This window comes from Apteryx rowi, unplaced genomic scaffold (genome assembly GCF_003343035.1).
Source record: "Apteryx rowi isolate R43461 unplaced genomic scaffold, aptRow1 scaffold_89, whole genome shotgun sequence".
NCBI lineage: Eukaryota > Metazoa > Chordata > Aves > Apterygiformes > Apterygidae > Apteryx > Apteryx rowi.
The window spans coordinates 1,786,806-1,805,063 of NW_020451193.1; positions in this window are offsets into that span (position 1 = coordinate 1,786,806).

Below are 18,258 nucleotides of genomic sequence, written 5' to 3' on the forward strand. Positions count from 1 at the left end.
CCATGGAGTTTGGCACAGCTGATGATGCTGATTTAGTTCCCAAAAGTTTGTTCATGGAATTTAGCTTTGTTATGGTATCTGTTTTAGAAGTTCTTTTTTTGAGGAAGAAATATAGCACATGGAGAAGCATAGTGATTATTTTGACCAGGAATGCTTGAAAAAACATGTTTTCACATACTGTTATTAGAGAATGTATACTGAGAGCTTGGATTTGTGTAGCTGAGGAGACATGTTTTACCCATGTTTCCTGAGGCAAGTTGGCAGTACTTTTTTTTGCTGCTAGAATTTGTATTATTAATTTACAGGAACTAAAGGCAGTGAGAGATTCAGAAAAGATTAATGCTTGTAATCAAGACATCTAAAAATAAAACACCCTGGTTCTTTCAAGTATAGCCTATTGTTTCGTGGCTTCTTTTTAGTTCTTTCTTGAATGAACTCATAATTTTTTTCCATGTTTTGCATCTGAGCAACCTTATTTAGTAAGACTACTACTTCAGTATAATTCTATAAATGAAGAAGTATTTAAAAACATCTTCTCTGATTTTGTTGTTTAATTACCTATTAAATGTTCTTTTGTTGTGGTGAAAATAACAAATTGAGCTGACCTCATTTATTCTATTAAAAATTTAAATACTTTAATTATATCCCTGCCTTCATCCTCAGGTCATTTTTATGACGATGTAGCTTCAATTTGTACAGTCTCTCCTCATATTTTACGTATTTTTAATCTGAGGATTAAAAATCTTTTTTTAAGCAAGGAATTTGGAACAAATAGGTTTGTTTCAAATTGAACTGATCTAATTTTTGGTTCAGCTTTTGAACCAACACAGGGTTATTGGGGACAAACTATTAAGCAATGCAGTAAAGAAGCTTACACCATAGCTGCTATTCATGCCTGAGGCACCTGCATTGGTATCATATACTATTACTGCAAATGAAGTGTTAGTGATTGAAACTTTTCTAGTGACTTTCTGAACCACTAATTCCATCTACTGACCGCTTCCTAATTTGTGAGAATCTGGCTTAGTTCCTTGTCCCACATTTTTTAGGCGCATAATGAAACTAGAGAGATTCCATGATCTAAGAAAAGATCAGGCAAATGTATTTTTGAGTATCAGAAAATACAGCCTCAGGAGCAAACCCTTTGGGGACTGTTTCTCTATGCGTAGCTAACAGGTCCACACCTTGTATGTGTTATGCAGTGATTGCTTGTAGGGAAAATGTGTATTTTTATACATAACAAAGTAGTGTACAGTTCATACAAAGAGATACGCTGGAAATAAACAGTGGAATAAACAGTGAAAGAGAGTATTTCTCTACACTATTCTCAATGGTGTTCTGGGAATACATGGTTTCCTAAATTATACCTGGGCATCTTCAATAGGTAAAATAACAGGTTGTTAAATGTTTCATAAGAACTTAATTGGCTATGCAAAAACCAAAGACATTATGAATACAGCTTCAATGAACTGTTGTTTTAAAATACAACAGTTTTATCTTGCATTATTTTCAATTTATTTTCAGTTTTCAGTATAAATAATAATAAAGAAAACATTGTTTTCTTTGATGTCACTTTCCATTGCTTGGCTTCCTCTTGCAGACAAACAACCAAGCCATGCTCATGGGAAAAGGAGTAAGTAGGTAAAATAAAAAAAATACTTTTTTCTTGTGGGTGTGCTAGTTAGCTGTGTGCAATAGCTTCAGAGGTTTCTGGTAGAAGCAAAGTAGAGAATATGCTTGCCTGCAGAAATTTTTTTTTTTTCTAGGACTGAGTGTTCTTTTCATTTAAGACAACTGAGTTTCAGAAAATGTTTTATTTGTATTCTTTTGCCCAGTATTGATTTTAAAAAAGAAAGCTTTGTTCCACAATAACTGCAAATGGCCAAAATACAAAGTATTCAAATATGCTGCCAAAACACTAAAATGCACTACCAAGCGATAAACTCAGGAGATTTTTTTATACCTTCCCCTCCCATCCCACATCCCTCATCACAGTTAACTACTTATGAACTACGCCAGATTAACATCTTCTAATGTAGTATTTCTGTATCCTACCAGAATAGAATTGAAAGATCCTTTCTGACTAAGTTTATTTAATCATCAGTTTATATTTGAGTGTGCCTATGTGTATATTATCTTTTTCCCAAATATAAGAGAAAATAAGATAATTTAATTAATTAGCCTGTCTTTCATTACATGAAAAATGGTAGGAAGGACAATCTAGGTTTATTTTATATTCTATAAACTGTGATGACTGTATGAATCCCATTCTTTCCTTGGAGTGCATAGTTGCATCTACAGTTATTACTAATGAAGTGGCATGTTAGTACACACAAGTCCTTAAAAATCTCCCCTCTCTTCCAGTAGAGACAGGTAAGAGAGTATGATGGGGATTCGTAGGAGCCTTTCCTATGCGATGATGTGTGTTGAGCCCCCTCCCGCAGTCAGGAAGGCCCTTTTCCCTGCTCTTCTGTAAATGATAACAGCCAGCTCTGTCAGACCCTGTCGTGGATACAAACCACCAAATTAACAATACATTTAATTTACTGGATGTTTTCACATCATCCTTTTCTTCGCTTTGTTTTGCTTCCACTAAAGATGCATTTCCTATGAGATATGGATTAGTAGTCAAGGAAAATCGTTCTGCTTCAACAGGTGTGTGGTCCTGACCTCTAGAAATGGCAGTCATCCTTAATTCCAACCAAGGTCTATTCGCGTTACAGAAAGTCAAACCCTGTGTGAGCTCAGTGCAGAAAGCAGAGTACTGTCTATCTGTAGCTTGAAGATTTCACTTTTTACTGGGTATTTTCATGGACTCTATGATTCAGGTCAATGCAAAGTTTTTCCACCATTTTTTCTACTTAAAGACATCCTTTTAAAAACCTTTTTTTTCTTAGAAAATAATTGTCCTTGTTCAACATACATTTTTGCATAGCTATCACTGCTGTACTGGACTAGATATGAAAGTGTCTACAGTTCAGTGAAAAGACATTTTAAAATCAGTCCTGGTTGCTCAGATGCTATAAACATACATTTTGATCAGTTTAAAAGACATGGTTGCTTTTACTAAAAGCAAATAAAGTCTGGGATGATTCTGTTTTGATTGTTCCACAGAGTTGATGTTGAAAATAGGTATGTCAGCATTTGAAAGATGGTCCTTAAGGCACTCAGATTTTTTAATAGCAAGCAAAATTCTCATTAACAGGCAATTTTAAAAAGCAATAACATTCATTTTTTGGACTATTAAGCATATAGAGTGTTTATATTCCCAGCAAAGAATGAACTAATGGAAAATAAAATTCTGTCATGCACTGGCGACACAGCATTGCAACATAATGTATGTCAGGCTGATTACAATTCAGCCTTTCAACAGGATTATACATGATCAAAGCTTCCAGAGTGAGCACGATGTGACTTAAATGATTGAAAATCATTTTAATGTTTAAGTTATTCTTCTCTATCTTTTCTCTCAAATCAAAGCTCATTACTTCTTAATGACTTGTTAAACTAAAAAACAAATGTTGGTCTATATACCTTCCTAATTACAGACAGATGTATTCAGTTTCATATCTGTTCAAGAAACAGTCAAATCAGCTTTTTTGCCTTAGGTGCATGTTATTGGTAAGATTAACCATCTCTGCCTAAAAATAGAAATGTTCCTTTTTTCCCTTTTTGATGTTTAAGCAAGACATTAGTATTGTGTTTTTGCTAGCACCTAGTATGTATCTGATATCATGATAACAATGTTCAATATCTAGTAACTTTCTGGAGGGTCTGGGCACCTTGGTGATGCTCTGAACACGAACAGGGGCGTTTCACAACACAGGTCACAATACGCTCTTTCCTATGACTGCTTTCACAACCATATTGATGCATTCTCTCAGCAAATCAAACCTTTCTACTTGCTGCTACTTTAACTCATATCAAAGCCCACAGAGCAGAAATTTCAGCTCATCTGTGCAATCTGTGTCTCTTAGGTTTATTATCCCAGACCCACATTTGTAAAGGTTGTTCCAGTCTTCATAGGGGGCAGTGCCAAGGTTTTGTGGTCTAAAATACTGCCCTTCAAAGATCATTTGTATGAAAAGGTTCACTGTTTTGCTACATTCAGCTAACAGCTTAGCTATCGAGAATTAGTGCAGTGTCAGTTAACTGACTTTTCTCGGTCTTACAAATGTTGCGCATACGCTTTAGCACAAATTGCAGACACGGCCCAGGAGAGACACAGAACCAAACTCAATAGGAAATTTGCTGCAAGTGGTATTAATAGAGCAATTACATACAGGAACTATGTGAATACCTTTTCCCTTTCCTTACTTAAAGAAACAATAGCACTGTCAGAAAAATTTCAAAAGCAAAATAAATACTGATGGTGTTAGATACATGAAAAATGTTGTCTCCTCTTCTCTCCTTTCTTTCCCCTCCAATTTATCCATCATTCTGACAGAGGAAAATCCAAAGCATTTTGGCCATAATATAAATTAATCAGGCTGTCTGCCCTTTTAGAAACATACACATAATTTAATATGTAAAGTTTTCCTAATGAGAAACTTATTTCTTATTGGTAGCGCCTCCCCCCGCCCAAGTCTTCCTAACAAAGACATTTATGGCACACAGTTATCCTCAATTAAAGAAAAAAAAAGACTATTCAGTTTTAGGTGTGTCATCAAATTTCTTATCTGAAAAATTTATCATCATCACAGTGCTTTAGCTGCCTCTTGGCAAGAAACAATACCCTTAAAATTATGGAATAAGAAACCAAGTTCTATACAATAACACTTCAAAGGAGTTGGCTGAGGTCAAAAGACATGCAATTTGCACAGCACTTTTCCTGTATATTTTCCTGACTTCTAGGTCTCTTATTCTGGCAAATATTATGAAAAGTGTTGGACTGGCAACTTTTGCTATTGATGTGTTTCAGCTAGACACAGCTAGACACAGCTAGACACTACAACTCTGTTGTATTCTCCTGTTTTTCTAGTGAGATTGCCCTGAAAGCAGCTTACAGCATTCTGCTGTGAACACATGAAATCCTTCTCCCACTGAAAAGTCACTTTGCCATTTGATTTAATGGAGCCAAGATAGCATATTTGTTCACTGGAGTCAGTCACTGCTTGGACAATCAACAGCGTAAAAATCAGTGAGTCAAGCAACTCTAGGTTTACAAATGAGAATCAGACAGAAATTAATGCCACAGATTTTTTAAGTATTATAATAAAGAAATTTACCCTCACTGTTGTAGCAGCAACATAAAATTTATAGCTAATCAAGCCTTAAAATCCAAAGTAACATTAATCAGGCTGCCAACCCTTGCAATATACATCTAGTTTTACTTATGCATTTAAAATTGTTCTTAGTAATTTATTTTTTCAAGGCTCCCAAGATCCTGATTATGTAATTCTATAAATGTCTACATAAAATAAACACTGTTTCTAGCCTAAGACAGGCAACAGTATTGAGCAGCCTTTTTTTTCAGTTTCTTGTACAGTGACAATGAATCTTATGATAAGAAAGTGCTGGTATAACTTATTTTATCTTCTTTTTACTGTTTTTAAATATTTTTTTAAGTTAGTGAACTGTTGTGTGGTTCATTCCTGCTCAGAGTTAGTAACAGTTTTAGGTTAGTAAGGGTTTGTTTAGAAATTGGTAATATGTGGAGGAACAATGCAATTCTCGTTCTGCTTTTAACTACCAATTGTGTTTGAATAATTAATGTTGTATTTTCTGTTCTGGGGCTGCAATTTGAAGTTCTGCCTGAAAAGTCCAATAAGACCAGTGCATTTATACTGTACTAATGATTTTCCTCTGAACCACACAATAGGAAAATTAGGTTTTTGAAATGCTTATCATTGAACTGCGATGGAAATTTGCTTCTACTAGTGTTAATAGCAAATTACATTCTGGAACTGGTCAATAACCTTAATTTCATTAGAAGCTACTTCTGCTTTCAGGCAAATCTGAAAAAAAATGCTCAGGTTCCATAAACTAATCATATATATATATATATATATTTTTTTTTTTTTTCTGTTACTATTTACTATTAGAAGGATGTGTGGAAAAAAAAGATTCCAGTTTCTGCTTTTGATTACTTGTTTGGATGCACTTGTGCTAAAACATCTTTTTATTTTTCCTCTGATCATCAGCATTTTAGCTGCAAAAACAAGAAGGGAGAAAAACAGTAGACAGTTGCATAGGTCCTAGACATTCACTAGCAAGGAGATCAAAATCACAGAACATAAAGTAGCATTTTCTGTGGTAGAATGCAGTGTTTTTCTGCAACATTCTTGTGTCTTCTGGAGCTGTTCTTCAGTGTTTCTACTCACAAGGCACTCTTCAGTCTTTAGCACACTACGATTTTTACAGGTTTACCGGAGTTTATCAGAAGGTTGATGGATTGAATGGTTATAGATTGTTGTGGCAAGAAAGAGCATTATGAAAGTCACATTAGAAGTACTGTACCAAGTCAAAAAAGCAGCACTGGAAACCTATTCCCTTAGGAATGTCACAGTTGAGCTGTTTTAATGGCTAACATAGTCACAAGTATTTTAGGAGGGAAAACATCACACACTAAATATGTTTAATTATTTGGATCAGTTTCTACTTTGGACAGATTGTGACAATCTTATATAAACACTGGCACAAAGTGTTAGGGCAGTCTGATTTTTGACCCAGATCTGATTATTCTGCAGTATACACAACTGTGCTTCCAGTGGTAGTGTGATTCCCCGATGCAAAGTTTCTAGGCATGGTAAATAAAGCCATCTGTCATAGAAGCTGGGTTTTTAAATTATCTGCCCTCTTAACCAATGTTTTGCATATGGAGCTATTCATGGCTTAAGATATGACTGCATTCCTTTCTAAAAGGAGTTCTGCTCTCCTCATTTTGCACATTCCTGGGCCAGATATCAGAGCCTAAGATAACCTTTATTCTTATTACTTTTAGTTGTGTCAGATTGACTCCAGTCTTTTCCCTTTTCATTGACCTCTTTTGTTTCTTCTACTTCTTACAGTCTGTGATCTGCTGATTTAAAAATGTATATAGTGAGTATTTGCCAATTAATTTACAATTGTCTATATTTTGGTGTTTTACATTATTTTTGTACCAGTTTTTACTAATAAGTAACTTGCCCTGTGCTTGAGAGATTGGAGGCATCTCAGCAAAAATGTCTTCCTTCCATAGAGCTGAGATGGTCTAGATTTACTTATATTTTCTGTTTGTTTTTGCTTTTTTGCCTCCTCTCTGTTTCTAAGGCACCACTCCATTTTAGACCATTATTGAACTTTGTCCTCTGAGTCATTTTCAGCTGGGTTTTGTTTTGTCTACCAGGGCCCTGGAAGCTGTCCAGTGACCATCCAGAATGCCTGTGTACCTTCTTCCTCCTTTTTATAAAAATATGTAGCAAAAGGGACCAATGTTTCAATAGTGGGTCACAGAATGGTAGATCCCAGTTCTACACAAGCCAGCTGTTAAACAGAAAACTTTCTATTGCACACTCATATGAGAAAACCATTTCCTCAGGCAATACATTCAATATAGTCTGAAGACTATGAATTTTGAGAAGGACATGCTTAAATACTCTTCAGTTTTACATATGCTTAAAGCATTTCTTTCCCTTTCTCCAGCCTTGACGTTTTATTTTGTGACCAGTTGCTGCATTCTTCTGAACTTCTACTTCATAGTAAATATCCTGAAAAAAGAAGTGCAGTGACTCAGAAAATAAAATGAATGCATCATTTGTTAAGCTTTAGAGGGATGGGCTCACAGAAAACCAAATTTATTCCCCGTGAATCAGTTTTCTAAATACTAGGAACAAAATCATAATGCAAAATAAAATAGTCACAGTTTAATAGTTCATTATCTGTTTAGTTTTCCCTACAGGGCAGTGCTCAATTTTTTGTTTTTCTTTACATACTGTCTAGCACAATGCAATCAAGGTCAAAGATCTGAAGTACTTAAGTGAAACTGCAACCAAATAATAACTAGTTTTCAGGTGAGTGTTAAACAGTTCACAGTCTTGATTACTGCTGAGTATACTCCACTTCTCAGAAAAGAAACTGTGTAAAGCAACACACAGGCCTGAGCAAAGGTTTTCTAGGGAGAGGATAGCTGTAAGAGGTTTTTAACCTCTCCTGTAGTCTTCTATCTTCTTGCCACGGCACTGAAAACTTCCACGATCCTTTGAAAGCTCTGTCGCTCCTCTCCAGCTTCCAGTCAGTTGCATCTGACGCATGCGCTAATGGAGAAGGAAGAAAACTGCTGCGCTACACAACAGGCATGCAAACAGGGTCCTCTCCTTGCTATCATCTACCCCTATGATCTGTTACGCGCTCTAGTGTCATATAACATTTTCATCCTTTTCCTGCAAGACTGTGCCCGTTTTCAAGGAATAGTTTGTTTTAGTGTGTTTTCATCATAGAAAGTGCTTTGCTATAGCAGGAGCAAATCTTTCTGAGAACATCTTTTGCAATGGAATAGAATATATAGAGAAACCAAATAAGTAGTTGGATTAATATTTCTGCTTGGATAGCTATGTAAAAATCTGGGAAAACTCAGCTTGGTGAAAGTATTTATGAAAAACATATGACATTAAACCTTTAACCAGACATAGCAGACTCTCATTTGCGAAGCTGCTGGACATTTACATCAATAAATTAATCATCCCAGTAAATGTTTATTTCAGATTAGTGGAATGGTGATATTTTCACTTTAACTAGGCTTTTCTCTTTGGAATTTCCTAATATTTTTTAAACTGCACAAGGATGAGGACTGTTTCTTGCTGTTTCTCACTTGACAACCTCTCACTATACAACCCGTTCAACATTTTTAGGCTTCTTGTCTCTCACCCTTCAGGCAAAACACTAGCTTTGTGTAATTTATACACTTTACATTTTAGGAAGTTTCTGGATGATGTCCGATCATGATGCTCAGTTCTTTTGTTATAAAGATAGCTTGTTACTATCTGACATAAACATCAACAAACACCCAAAGCAATAAAAGATCATCATTAATGCACTTGGGAAAATGTGTTCTGCAAAAACAGTCATCACTGTAAAAAAATACTATGGGTGTAAGAATAAGAATACAGACAGGGAAAGGAAGAAGAATTAGAAAAATAAAAAAGTAAAAAAAACCCAACAAAGAAATATTTTCTTTCTCTGTATAATGATGATTCTCCAGACTGATTCAGCACATGAAAGCCATAGCTCCATTGTGCCCCAATAACCACTAAAAACATTTCAGTTTGTATTAGATATATTTAATGGAGTTCAAGCTCAAACCAAGAAAAATACTAAAGTTAATATTTAATCCTAAGAAAATCTGAGAAAATTAAAAATGAGGTRGAATGTGTTGATTTAAATAATAACTGACAATTTAACTTCTGATTTTCCTTTATCATATCTTTCTGTGATATCACTTTACCTGATTTCAAATGTAATGCTTAATAAAAATGCAAAATGTCATACATAAAACATATACATATGTCCATGTTTTATGAGAAAAAAATTAACTCTGCTTCATGGTCAGGTCTCCTGTCCTCCCACTAGATGGATCTGTTCTGTTCCTCTCCCATCTGTATTTACATCTGCCACAGTGGGAGGTAGGCAGTTTAGAAATGGAGAGCAGATCCTTGGACTAAATTCTGATCTCATTTACAATCCAGTAAAGGAGCTACCAGCCCTCAATGCTGAAAATCCATTAGAATTGTTGATTCTAAGCCCCACCCCCAAAATAAGTATTTATTTTTGTTGTGTACTTCCCATACACGTTATAAAATAGTTTCTATATACACACAAAGGCAAATCTCCTTTAAGATTATGAGATGCATAGAAATATTTGAAATATTTTTATTTTTATAATATTGCCATGTGTCTCCTGTTGAATGTAAACCCTATCTTTTAAGTTTCTTTTCACATGATAGCTTTTTAATCACTTTTTGCTGCATAACTTTTCCAGTACTGATCAATATTGAGCACAGTATTACCAGTTTTGATATACCTAACAGCATTATACATTTTATCCACGTTAGTATCATTCCCTATATATTTTAATATCTTGTTCATTTTTTTGGTTTCATTGAATAGAAATCTTTACTGAACTATTCACGATAGCTTCTTCTGATCTCAGAGTTGTTACAGTTAATTGATAATCATTTGAAATCTTAAGAACCCTGGAAATTGTAAGGAATAGACTGTAGGGACTGGACAACCTGATCTTAAGTATTGTCTTCTTTGGGCTAACTGGACATTTTTAACAGCCTTGCTCTTTTTGTTTCTATGCATAACTGCATTTACTTTGCAAACAATTGATTAAGCAGTTGTTTGGCAACAGTGACACAGAAAAAATGATGCAAGTGTGAAGCCTTTCAGCCTTAGTTGTAACTGGAATATTTGCAAAAATTTAGTAAAATCGGGGAAAAGTAGTCATATAAGAGAAAAAAATGCTTCACCAGAAAACACACAGGAGCGTGAACAAATAATTGTTTTATAGATTCCTTAACATTAAAAATGAAAGAAGGAAGGGGCACTACATGTGTAGGTCACCTTGTACTGAAGAATATTGACAGCAGCAGAATAGTGGAAGCCAGATATGGGGAGCATACCAAAAAAGATTAACTCTCAGCGGAAAGGCGATTCTCTCCTAAGAACAACCTTTATACTTGCTGTGAAGTTAAAGAGGAGCACACAGCAGAAAATGATACTTGATAGCAACCACAACTTTGCTGCTCATMAAACTGTTAACTAAGCACACACAGTATTTGCAGCTCAGAAATGTGCAACTTTCCATAAAAATTTCAATCTGTGGGAAAGTATGTATATTGAAATTCATAGAAATGCTTACTCACTGCAAAAAAATGTTCCGCGTCTAAGTTAGATGAGGCAGTAAAATATTCCAAATTCAGTATCTTTAAATGCACACTTTCATGTTGACTGTACGCTATGCTTGCAGCAATATCAACATTGGCAGACACCCACCATTAAAAAAAGTTCAGTATGTGAATACCGAAGTCCTTTTTTTAAGTTCACATAGCCAGTCACCAGTGAGTAGTGAAGGGCAAGACTGGCGCTGCCCCCTGCTCCCTTGGAGAGGCTCTGTCTTCGGGCGGGTGTCAGCAATATCAGTGGCAGAGGAATGTTTTTTTTCACTCGTGTCACGAAGGGAGCTGGGAAGGTTGGGGTCTGTGTGGCCCTGGGGGCTCGGTAAGATCTCTGGTACTTCCAGGACACGTGTTTGCGTTGCAGCACGCGCCCAGGTGCCGCAAGCCTCACAGTGCCAGCAGCAGGGCTCCCCCACCCCACACAGCTGCACAGGACCCTGCCACGGCGGTGCCAGCTGGGCCCCCTTGACCAGCAAAGCTTCAGGTGCTGCGCTGGCAAATTAGGGCAGGTTTCCAGCCCATAAAAGCTGGAGCGTAAGGAGTGCCTCCTGCAGTGCTAGTTGTGGAGGAGGTGGAAACCTTTGTTTCATTTCCCTAGGAAGATGGGCTGCTGTTAGCAACTCAGCTCAAAGAAAGGTACGGTCTCYGCTGTGATTATTAACTGGTATTATTGCCTGCTCTTTTGCTGATCGGAGAAAGGTTATCAGGCTGCTTTGACTGAGTGGGCTGGGGGCATTTCTTGCCTTGGCTGAAAGCAAGTGCACCCACCCTCCTGCTTATGCAGGAAGGACTGCTCTCCTTAAATACCGGTGCTTGTTGTAAGCAAGGCAAAACTGGAGCCTGTCCTCACCAGCTTGTAACGGGCCATGGTGGCAATACTATGAATACTTAAGAGTTGGCACAGGTTCAACGGAAGTCTGGACAAATTCACAGAGAAGGGCCTATGAAATACACTGAAGCTCTCCGGCTCAGGAGCTAGAGACGCCGGGAGAGGGTGCCTGCTCAGCGCGGCACTGTGCCTGAGGCCGGCACAAAATGGCGGCGGGCGCGTGGCTGCCTGCTCGGCCGGCTGCCCGGGCGCGCTGCCATTGGCCACCGCAGCCTCCTGCGCTGGGGCAGCCGGTCGCTAGGCAGATCGGGGTTGCCTGGCGACCGGCTGCCCCGGCCCTGCCGGCGCGGAGGGCCCAGTGGCGGCGACGGTTGGGACGGGTGGACCGGGCACCACAGGCGGCCTGACGGGGCCGCCCCCCCCCCCCCCCGGGGAGCTGTGTTTGTGCTGGGTGTGCAAAGAAATGATGAGGGGTGGCTATGAGCCTCTAGCAGCGTTTGCCCTGCCACAAAGCTTTGCGGGGCGTATTGCAGTAGGTGAGGCTGCACCAGGTAGGAGTGCTCCGGGACGTACTGCTTGGAGTGCTCAGGCACAGTGCAGCCCATGTCCAAGGCTTTCCTTTGTGAATGTGTCGTCTTTTTTTGCCCTGATACTTTAAAACATTTGACTTTTCAGATCAGGTACTTTGGGTGTTGAATGGAAAGTTTAGGGCTTGAGACTTCCATTGAGTAATTGCATAGAAACTTAATCAAATGTAATTAAAACCATATATTTATAAAAGAGTTCAAAGGATAAATTAACTTTTTTCAAGAATCTTCAGGAGAAAGTTTGTGTGATTACTGCAGTCACTGAATATTGCACCTTTCTGTGTAACAGAACATCATATTGTTATAGGTAAATGTGACAAATTGACAACCACTCGGGCCGGGTTGCATAAATTCCAATTTAATAATTGAGCAAGTCACAAGTAAGCAAAACAGCGCTGGGCRGCCGGGGGGGAGTCTCCTGCTCCACCAACGGYGCRCRCAACCCCCCCTCACAGTCTCCYTATATGCGATTCCAGTTCCGGGTATACGGGGCACCTCCTGCAACTTCTGCGGTTGCGCCGGCTGTTGCTAGGGGGTCTTCTTCAGCCCTCTGGTGGTCGTGGGGATGAAGGCTGGAGTCTTCCTCKGYATTGTGYGCCATATTAGGCTATCTAAACTAACATTGCCGCTTCGCTAGCTCAACTCAATTTTCTCAGGCGGAGTACATGCCCCCCACCACAGGCTGTAGGATGTTCCCACAGAYGTTCCCAAGGCTGTTTCTTGCTGATGTAACAAATTAGTACATACCACAATACAAGATGTTCCCAAGGCTGTTTCTCACTTTGATGCAACAAATTAGCACATATCACAATATTTCCCTGATCAAAACTAAGATAAATTAGAGTTGATGCTTTCTTTTTGTCTGCGTAGAGATGTCAATAAAGTTACATAAACGTAATACAAAGCAATTTTATTCTGTATTTATCATACAATATGATGAGTAATTCTAAACAAGGGTTTCCTCTACAGTGCTCAGTGTAGAGCAGGCTCCTGTAGCCCAGACTCCTGCTCAAAGTGGGACCAGCTCCTCAGCTGGATCCCGTGGCTTGGGGCTTTGTCCATTTGAATCTGAAAACCTTCAGGGATGGGGATCCCTCTTCCTTGTCCCCCTCTCCGAGCAGGCTGCCCTGGCACTTAACCACTCCCACCGAAATCCTTGCGTGCCACCGCCCCCCTCCTTCCTTGCATGTAGTTGGTGTTTCCTTTGCTACACCTTTTGTTGTTTCTTGTCCTTTCACTAACCATCTCTAGGAAGAGTCTGGCTCTGTCATTTCTATACATGCTTTAGGCAGTTGAGAACAGAAATAAGATCACCTCCCATAAGGCTGAATAAAACCAGTTACAGGCACCATTACAGGCTTACTCCCATTTTGGCCTTTATCCAGAGGGCTGTTTTAGTGGTCCTTTGCTGGAACTGTTCTAATTGTCAATACTTTGTACAGGGAGGTTGAAAACTGGGCACAGTATTTGAGATTTGGCTTCACAGGTGCCAAGTGTGCAGTCACTGCTTTCTTTGACCTTCTTGCTGATGCAGGCCAGTATGTTTAGCCTTCTGTATTGCATGAATGAGCTGCTGCTTCATGTTACAATTGCTGTCTGTACAGGACCCCTGGATGCTTTTTTTGCAAAGCTGCTACATAGTCTCCAGCCTGTGCTGTTTCATGGGGATATTCTGTCCAAGGTGCAGGACTCTGCATTTATCTGCTTATTTTGAATTCTGTGCTTCTACTGCTTTAAAGCAATAAAGTAGAGCAACAGTGCAGAACAAGAGCCTCCACTCTTGACATTTGGGTACTATAATTTCCTTACTTTACCCTAGCAGATAAATCCAGAACATCTCTGTTAGCTTTCAAGTTTCATGCCTCTTAAAAATGAGGAAAAGAGGTCCCTTTCTCAAGTCTTTCAGATTACTTTGTGAACTGCAATAGACTACAATATAAAATCTGAAATATCTGGTTGTATGAGTTCAGGATAATATGCTAGTCACTGTTATCAGCTGTGGCGAGTGGGATGGAAGGTACATCAGCCTGGCACAGATAATTCCGTTGTATCAGTTTTGCTGAGGTACTTGGAATATCCACCCTAGTTTCAAAAGACTGTTAAATCTTACAATTTGCAGGTTTACATTCTGAATTTTTATCTATTCCCAGGGTCTGCCAGCTATATTGAAGTGATATTGTATTATGTATGGGGAAATAGCTRTCTTCTCAAAATAGACAAAAATATTACACCTTATTAAAAAATACAAGTGGATTTTGTGCCAGCAACCATGACTTATGATAATGACTGTTATCAATATGCAATTACTTCTGTTACCCTTGAACATATTGACATTCATTTACTTAAAGATAATGTAACACATTTGTATTCATTGAGGTAATCTATGGATATGGTTAAATGTGAATGCCCATCTTATACTAAACAGTAAAATAGAAAAAAAAATCATAATCAGACAGCCTGCACTGCTAAAAACAGGCTATATTAAATTCTGAAAATTGCGTTTGAGCTTATTTCAAACAGTAGCAAACAACCATAAAGAAGCAAAAGTATAACTTGGGTCATTACTAATTGAAACATTCATTCATTCCGGTGATGTAGGGGAAACTTGGCAATAAGAGAAAACTTGAAATAAAGCTGTAATTTTATGTCTGCAGAATAGACTACAGAATTTGCCATCTTTGTGGTATAGAAGTCCTTTAAATAGTGAATCTGTTTGTGCAGATTGTCTATTTAAATGGCAGTTCCATGTAGGTCTGTGCTGAAGAGGCAAAGGTTGGAATAGTAGCAATGGATAAATGAATATTTAAATATGCTGTTTAGGCCCCGAGTCCTAATTTTATCCTAAAATTACTTCTGTTAGGATTTGCAGAGATGCCAGGGTTTTCAAGCTTCTAATCAAAATATAATCAAAATATAAATATCAAACATGCAGTGTAAGAGTGGTTCTGCAATGATGTATTGTTATGATAATAAACACTTTGAGGTCCATTTCCTGTCAAGACCACTAAAGGAAGCATTTTCAATATTCTGAGCTTGGAAGTTCTTTTCTTGGTGGCATTTGAGAGTGAACCCCAGCATGTTTGGTTCTCCAATTATATGTTGTAAAATGTTATATGCAACTAATTTCTTGTTCTTCTGTTTTTGTCTCAAATACCTTAGACTTAGCAAAGAGAACTCTTTGAAGGTAAAAGCTTGTGTATGGTAATGTCTTTTTTTCTTGAAAATTAAGAGTATCCCAGTGACTTATCAAATGTTAGCAGCCTTAAGAGCCAAATTACTAATCAAGTGCTGTTTGCTTTCCAAATAAAGAAGCTGTCAGGTTTCCATGTTAAGTATCACTAAAAGTGTAGATGCATTGCTAGAAACTTCTGAAACAAGTATACATATAGATAAATAACTTTGAAACATAATTTGCAGAAGGGCATGCTGCCTTAATAGCAATTCGGATTCAATATGATTGAAAAAGATTGTCTTCATTCTTGGCCAATTCTGTCAGTAACTGCAAAACAACTGCAAAACAAAAGTGATTTCAAAAAGCCCATCCCCAGAATGTCATTCTCCCAAGCTAAGAAATATGAAGTTATATTTCTTAGTAACATATATCTGATAACCAAAACTCTGCACAAGACAGTGAAGAATTCTCATGTACACAGTAATTCCAAACACTTATCAAACTAAACTTTTCAATAATGTTAAATATTTGTTGCTTTGAATGGGTCCTCACTGCAGTATCACTAATATTGTAAATCTGTTTCTCTTCCAGTTTATCTACTGGAGTATCCATTTTAGTGTAGTCTGCTAATGGGGCTCAGGTTGTCACTGTAAACTCTTGYCAGTTAACTGGGAAGAGAGCTGGCAGCCCAGTGCATCAAACTTAAAAGTGAGAAGTCTCCCAATTGATTTGGGGCTAACTGTTCATCTACTGCTGCAGGAATGTCTGTAGCTTCCATGAATAATTCCTTTTGAACTTGCAATGCTTATCCATGCTGAGAGCTCCTGCTGGAGCTTGCAAATGCTTATGAAGCAATTTCATCCATGAAATTTTTATGTACCTCAATAAATTGGGAAGTGTGCTCTCATGTGTGCCCTGACCCTACTGATAGGCAAACTTGCTCTTCACTGGGAAAAGCTGATGTAGAGATTTTGGTAATCTGTGGAGCAGCATTTACAGTTTCTTAATCATTAGGCTCTTCTATGGCCTCCACCCTCCACTCAGTATAGTCCAACCTTACTAACTTACATCTTGGTGTAATGCAAAGGCCTGGAAACTGGTATTTCCAAATACATTTTTTCTGCTTAGAGCCTCAAATCTGTTAAAACAATTAAGTTTCTTCTTTTCTGTACCCTAACAGAAATTCCTTAAACGTAAGTAGAGACCCATACATGGAGTAAACTGGTGTGTAACTCCAATGGACAACTGCTGTCAATACCAGATTAACCTTCAGAATGTATGAGGACTRCCACCGTTTTTTGACAAGCCACAAGTTTTTCATACAGAGCTCTGTCCACTACTGTCTCAACTGCTTGCTCTGGTCCTTATGGGGGATTTTGCACATCCAGACACCTGCTGGGAGGGCAGAACAGCATGGTGCAAGTAATCCAGGACTTTCTAGACTGCTCTGTAACAGGTCAGAGTCTCAGTATAAATCAGTGGAGAAATCTTCTGCCTGTCATTTAATTTGGTAATTCTTTGCTAACTGTAATCTTGCTATTTTTCCTGGCTTTTGCTTTGTCTGAATGCTTATCTCTTAGATAAGCTCTTCTCTGACACTTAGGCTAGGTATGACCCCCACCCCAAAGCTGAAGATTAGATCTGGACCCTGACCTTTGTTTAGTTATGGGWTACTTTTTATAAAGTGCAGCTTTAAAGTAGATGATCCCTTTTTGCTATGGCCTTAATTCATAACCATAGTCCAATATTAAGGCCCAGGTCTGCAATCTATCTCAAGACTTAACAGCTCTGCGCCTGATTTTGGCATTAGCCCTAAGTTGCCTTTTGTAGCCTCTTCTGAATCTTGTTGCTAGTGTCTATTCTGATTTTGTTGTATTGTGAACCTTTAAGTCTAACCCTAGGCTAATCTTTCAGTGAACCAGGTAATGTTGCTAAAATGGCATAATGTGAAGCTAGTTATCCGACACTAGGCARGTCCAGTAGCCAATTCATATTCCACAGGAGTAAACAGCACACTTCCAAAGTGCTGTTTCTAAGTGGGCAGTCTATTTCTTGATGATTAGGTTGTACCCCTCTTCAGCAGCTCTTGCTGTAATGCAACTGTGGAAAGCAGCGTAGCTTAAATTAATACCTTCCTTCTGTAATTTTATAATTATGTAATTAAGTATTACTGCAGAGGGTCCCAATCATAGTCTTTTGAAGGCAAAAATAGAATGATACTAAACTTTTCTTCTACATTACAGAAATGGAGGCGTTTAAAATAAAAATGGTAACAATGCCTCMTGCCAGAGAGTCTTAGAAAAGGTTTGAATGTTGTAATTTATTTTAAAGTGGCCAGATCTCTACATGTAATTTTTCAGTTACTATAGAAAACATTTCAGATTTTGAAAAATTGTAGTAGGCTTATGACAAGCACTTAACTGACATCATGTTGATTAAATATCACTTCCTCTGACAACCCCAATGAGACCTCCTACTTGCAAAAAATGCAAGAGCTAATTGAATCTCTTTAAAATGCTATTGCATTTCAAGCTATAAAAGTGAGACCAGACCCCTTTCTCCCATGCAGCTCAAATATATGCTTTTTTTATCAATCCTTTTGGCATGCCACTTAAGATAACATCATTTTTTTTGGTGAATGTGTCAGGATACTTCTACTGTATTTGGAATGAGGAGTGTAGAGTTAGTTTTTTTTGTGGGGAARCTCTAAGCTGAGTTCAAGCACAGAATCATCAATTTAGAGTTCTGTGAATGATCAAGAGTCTGGAATAGCTCAAACTTGCAAGGAAAGAG